A 6,700-nucleotide genomic window follows, 5' to 3' on the forward strand; every position below is an offset into this window, starting at 1 on the left:
GGGCCCAAGGCAGCATGGCAAAGGAGAGAACCAAGGTGCCCATTGGCCTGGCCTGGGGATGCATGGTACAAGGGGGAGGAAGTAAGCAACTGCAGGTGGTGAGGACCTGACAAGGCCATGGAGAAAGCACCAACTGCAGGGTCTGCAAACCCTCCGTGGAGTCTGCGAGCCCTCCGTGCTGGCCCTGACATGCCACATCCATGTTCTCTTGGTTCACTTCACTCCCCCACAGAAAAACAAAGGTCAGGGGCTGAAGAGATGGCTTAGCTGTTAAGGCACTTGCCTTCAAAGCCTAAGGACCCAGGCTCGATTCCCAGTACCCACTTTAAGCCAGACACACAAGGTGGCACATGCAACTGGAGTTCCTTTGCAACGGCTAGAGGCCCTAGTCAGCCAATCCTCATTCTTCCTCTCCCTCTAAAATAAATAAAATATTAAAAAAAAGAAAAAAAGATAGCTGGTGTACGTGTAGTCCCAGCTACTCGGGAGGCAGAGGCAGGAAGATTGCTTGAGTCCAGGAGTTCTAGGCTGCCGTGAGCTATGCGGATCGGGTGTCTGCGCTAAGCTCGGCATCAGTATGTTGACTTCCTAGAGCGGGGGACCACCAGGTTGCCTACGGGGGAGGGGGCATGGCGAACCGGCCCAGGTCAGAAACGGAGTAGGTCAAAACTCCCATGCTAATCAGTAGCGGGATTGACTGCACCTGTGAATAGCCACTGCACTCCTGCCTAGCAACACACCCATCTCTAAAAAACAAAACAAAAAAAAAACAGAATATAAGTTCTTTGATCTACTTGGTTTTTTGCTTTCTCCTGTGTTGGAGATGAGACACACAGTGGTACACATGCTAGGCCAAACACACACATAAATGTGTGCACCCACGCACAGTTGCCTTTAACTATGTGTTAGGGTTTCACATGGATGATCTCATGAGCCCAGTGCTAGAGATGGAACCGGAGATCTCATGCATGCTAGGCAAGTGCTCCGCCACTGAGCTGCATCCACAGCCCTCTCTTACTTAATCTTCACTGGCCACATGTTAGATATGGGCAAGCTGCAACAGGAAGGAGTGTGTCCCTTCCCCAGGATGACCCCAGGCTGAGTAAGGGCTTCAGCTCAAGCAAGCTGCTCCGCACTGAGCCACAGGGCCATTTTGCCTGGGGCCTCCACTGTCTTCTTACATACCTGACCTCCACCCTGTCTTCCCATATCCTTTGCTTCTACTCCCTCTGTCTTTTTATTTTTTTATTTTTTATTTTTTTTAGAATTTTTAAATTTTTATTTATTTATTTGAGAATGACAGAGAGAAAGAGGCAGATAGAGAGAGACAGACCATGGGCGCGCCAGGGCTTCCAGCCACTGCAAACGAACTCCAGATGCGTGCGCTCCCTTGTGTATCTGGCTAATGTGGGTCCTGGGGAATTGAGCCTTGAACCGGGGTCCTTAGGCATCACAGGCAAGCGCTTAACCACTAAACCTTCTCTCTAGCCCCCTCTGTCTTTTTATACCCAATTCCCCACAAACCCCAGGTGCCATCAGTTCTCTGAGAAGAGGTTGTAGAAGCTGATTCACAATGTCCCTAAGCAATCCCAATGGACAATGAACAGGTGAAGTCTACCAGAAGCGAGAGGTCAACCTTCACCCACTGATTAGAGCCAAAGGTCTCCAAGCCCTAGGGGCTCAAAAATGATCGATTGTTAATGGACACTGATTTCTTTATGAAATATGTGGTAGGTACATTATTGGATTCAATAAACTATTTGAAGCCAGGTATGGTAGTGCAGTCCTTTAACTCCAGCACTTGGGAGGTAGAAGAAGGAAGATCAAGGATTCAAGGTATGGTGGCACATGTCTTTAATCCCAACACTCGGGAGGCAGAGGTAAGAGAATCACTGTGAGTTCAAGGGCAGCCTGAGACTATATAATGAATTCTAGGTCAGCCTGGGCTAGAGGAAGACCCTACCTTGAAAAACTTAAAAAAAAAAAAAAAAGAGTTCAAGGTCATCCTTAGCTACATAGTGAGGTTACATGAGGCTCTGTCTCAAAAAAAATTTAATTAATAAATTTTTAAAAAATTGCCCAAGCGTGGTGGTTGCATACCTTTAATCCCAGCACTCGGAAGGCAGAAGTAGAAGGGTCACCAAGTTCAAGGCCACCCTGAGACTAAATAGTAAATTCTAGGTCAGGCTGGACTAGAGCAATACACTACCTCAAAAAAAAATAAATAAATAAATAAATAAGGGCTGGAGAGATGGCTTAGAAGTTAAGGTACTGACAAAGCCTAAGGACCCAGGTTTAATCCCCCAGGACCCATGTAAAGCCAGATGCACAAGGTGGTTTATGCATCTGGAGTTAATTTTCAGTGGCTAGAGGCCCTGGTGCTCCAATTCTCTCTCAAATAAATAAATAAAATATTAAAAATAACCAGGTGGGGTGGTGTACACCTTTAATACCAGGACTCGGGAGGCAAAGGTAGGAGGATTGCTGTGAGTTGGAAGCCACCCTAAGTTACATGAATTCCAGGTCAGCCTGGGCTAGAGTGAGACCCTACCTTTAAAAAACAAAAATATTAAAAATAAAAATAGGAGAAATTGAACAGGACATGAGGGCACATGCCTTTAATCTCAGCATTCAGGAGCCAAGGCAGGAGGATTGCTATGAGTTTGAGGCTAGCCTGGGACCACATAGTGAATTCCAGGTCAGCCTGGGCTAGTGTGAGACCCTATTTCATATTGTCTTTTTTTTTTTTTTTTTCAAAGTAGGGTCTCACTCTAGCCCAGGCTGACCTGGAATTCACTCTGTAGTCTCAGGGTGGCCTCGAACTCATGGTCATCCTCCTACCTCCGCCTCCTGAGTGCTGGGATTAAAGGCATGCATTACCACACCTGGCTATGAGACCTTATTTCAAAAACAAAACAAAAGAAAAACTTGTCTAGAGAGATGACTCAGTGGGTAAAAATGCTTACTGTGCAAGCATGATGACCAGAGTTCAGATTTCCAGAACCAACATAAAAGCTGGAAACAGGACTAGAGAGATTGTTTAGTGGTTAAGGCACTTGCCTGCAAAGCCAAAGGACCTTGGTTTGATTGCCTGGGACCCAGGTAAACCAGATGCACAAGGTGGCACATGCGTCTGGAGTTCATTTCAAATGGCTGGAGGCCTAGCACTTGGGAGGCTGAGATAGGAGTAGAAAGATCACTATGACTGTGAGGCCATCCTGAGACTACATGGTGAAATCCAGGCCAACCTGGGCTAGAGTGAGACCCTACCTTGAAAAATCAGGAGGAAAAAAAAAAAAAGATTAAGATTGATAGGTGGTCTGAATCTAGGCACAATGGCATATGCCTACAATGCTGTATACCTATAATGCCAGCACTTGGGAAGCTAAGGCAGTAAGGTCTTGAGTTTAAGATCTGGACTATGAATTGAGACTCTTATCTCAAATAACTAAATAAATGCACAAATAAATAATAAATGGTCTGTCTTGTCATGCTTAACATTATGGGAGAAAATAAAACACAGCAAGAAGATGAAGCCGGCCATGGTGGTGCATGCCTTCAATCCCAGCACTCGAGAGGCAGAGGTAGGCAGATTGTGAGTTCTAGGAGAGCCTGGGAGTACAGAATGAGTGCCAATTAGCCCTGGGCCACAGTGAGAACCTACTTTGGAAGAAGAAGAAGAAAGAAAGAAAGAAAAGGAAAAGAAGATGAAGGATGTATCTCAGTGGGTAGTGTTAGCCCTGGGCTTCATTGTTCCCATTACATAAAACTGGGGGTGGTGCTGCATGTCCAGGTGAAGACAGCAAGGTCAGAAATTCAAGAGACCAAGTCTTAAAGCAAACAAATAAGTAAAAAGAAAGAAGGGGGCTGGAGAGATGGGCTACAGGTTAAGGTTGTTTTCTGGACGCAATGCACACACACACGCTTTTAATCCCAGCACTCAGGAGGCAGAGGTAGGACAATCACCATGAGTTCGTGGCCACCCTGAAACTACATAGTGAATTCCGGGTCAGATTGCACTAGAGCGAGCCCCTACCTCAGGAAAGAAAGAAAGAAAGAAGGAAGGAAGGAAGGAAGGAAGGAAGGAAGGAAGGAAGGAAGGAAGGAAGGAAGGAAGGAAGGAAGGAAAGAAAGAAAGAAAGAAAGAAAGAAAGAAAGAGAAAGAAAGAAAGAAAGAAAAGAGAAAAGCATAAAAGGCTGGAGAGATGGCTCAGCGGTTAAAGGTGCTTGCTTGTAAACCTTGATAGCCCAGGTTTGATTTCCCTGTACTCACACAAAGCCAGATGAACAAAGTGGAACATGTGTCTGGAGTTTGTTTACAGTGGCAGGCCTTGGCACACCAATGCTCATACACACTCTCTCTTTTTCTCTTTCTCAAACTGTGTGTGTGTCTTCCTCTGTCTTTAATAAATCAATAAAAATGGCTGGGAGTGGAGGTGCACACCTTTAATCCCAGCACTTGGGAGGCAGGTGTAGGGGGATTGCTGTGAGTTTGAGGCCAGCCTGAGACCACATAGTGACTTCCAGGTCTGCGTAGGCTACAGCAAGACCCTACCTCATAAAAAAAACAACCAAAAAGAAGAAAAAAGCCAGCCACAAAAAGTGCTGTAAACAGCTAGCAGCATCCAGAGTCTGGTAGAACCCCACCCCACAGACATACATGCAAAGAAGTAACCAAGAAAAAAAAAATTTTAAGCCAGACAAGGTATCCCATGGTTTTAATCCCAACACTAGGGAGGCAGAAGTAAGTGGATCACTACGATTTTGAGGCCAGCCTGAGACTACATAGTGAATTCCAGGTCAGCCTGGGCATGCATAACCATATAGGCTGCAACTTATATGGTTATACATCCTATAACCCTATAATCTCAGCACTGGGGAGGCAGAGGCAGGAAGGTAGCAAATCTCAGGGCAACCTGTCTATACAGTAAGACCCTATTTTTTATTTAATTTTATTTATTATTATTATTATTATTTTGTTTCATTTTTTTTGAAGTAGGGTCTCACTCTAGCTCAGGCTGACCTGGAATTCACTGTGTAGTCTCAGGGTGGCCTTGAGCTCATGGCGATCCTCCTTCCTCTGCCTCCCGAGTGTTTGAATCCCCACTCTTGCATAAATACTCTGTGCTGGTTTTGGTTGAATGTGTGTACTGCTCAGTTGAATTTTAAAATTTGCCAAAACTTTGCTCCACCCAGCTTACTAGAATACTTGAATAGCAGGCAAACTCAACACCTAGGGTCACTTCTGTTACTCTGGGAGTATAAGAGCCATACCTGGCACCTTAAACTCCTACCCTGAAGATATATAAAGTCAGATTTACACAGCTATGTAATTTAATTTGATGCCTGGGTTTTCTAATTATCCAGCAGTTGGGAGGCTGAGATAGGAGTAGAAAGATCACTATGACTTCGAGGCCAACCTGAGACTACATATCTGCAGATAATTAGAAAATCCAATCATCAAATTAAATCCAGAGGCCATAATCTCTACATTATAAAAGACACAAAACAATCAAGATAATACATTTCCACCAGAAAATTATAAATCCATCAGAAATGACCTCCAGTGAGACTGTTTTAAATGAAATGCCTGAAAAAGATTTTTTTAAAAAATGATTATATCTATGGTCAAAGAAATCAAAGAACAAAACAAACTCCTGAAGGAATCCCAAGAGAACATAGGAAACCAACTTAATGAAATAAGGAGATCAAGACATGAGTAAGGGGATAGAAATAATGAAAAAAAGTAATCAGAAATAGTAGAAATGAAAATCAGAGTAAGGCAAACAGAATACTCTATAGAAAGTCTCACCAGTAAAATGGATCAGAAAGGACGGAATATTTAAACTAGAAGATCAGGGGGCAGATCTGATACAGTCCAACAAAGAGAAAGACAAACTAGAAGGAAGCATGAATGGGAATTTCAAGACATTTGGGACACTGTGAAGAGATCAAACATAGCTGGGCATGGTGGTGCACGCCTTTAATCCCAGCACTCAGGAGGCAGAGGTAGGAGGATCACCGTGAGTTCAAGACTACCCTGTGTATTCCATGTCAGCCTGGGCTAGAGTGAGAGAGTGAGACCCTACCCAGAAAAAAACAAAAGAGAGAGAGAGAGAGAGAGAGAGAGAGAGAGAGAGAGAGAGAGAGCAAACATAAGAATTCAGGACATAGTAGGAGAATTTCATTCTAAAGCATAGCAGGTATTTTCAACAAAATCATAGAAGAAAATTTCCCCCAAGTAGGGAAAGTGATGCCAAGACAGATACAGGAATCCTTTAGAACACCAAACAGATAAACTCAGGAAAGAACCTCTCACCATCATATTATAATTAAACTACAAAGCACACAACCCAAAGAAAATATATTGAAAGCAGTTAGAAAAATCAAGTCACATACAAAGGCAAGCCCATCAGGATCACAGCAAATTACTCAACACAAACTTTAAAAACCAGAAGGGCTTGCAGTGATGTATTCCAAATTCTGAAAGATAACAACTATCAACCAAGATTACTTTATCCTGCAAAGTTATCCATTCAAATAGATGGAGAAATAAGGACATTCCACAACAAGAGCAGGCTAAAGGAATATATGAACACTAAACCAGCTCTACAGAAAATACTTGAAAGGATCCTCCATGCTGAAGAGAAAGAAAAGCACACATATAAGGAACCTGGAGAAACAAATCATACTCACATAC

The sequence above is a fragment of the Jaculus jaculus genome, chromosome 1, assembly GCF_020740685.1.
Source record: "Jaculus jaculus isolate mJacJac1 chromosome 1, mJacJac1.mat.Y.cur, whole genome shotgun sequence".
Classification (NCBI taxonomy): domain Eukaryota; kingdom Metazoa; phylum Chordata; class Mammalia; order Rodentia; family Dipodidae; genus Jaculus; species Jaculus jaculus.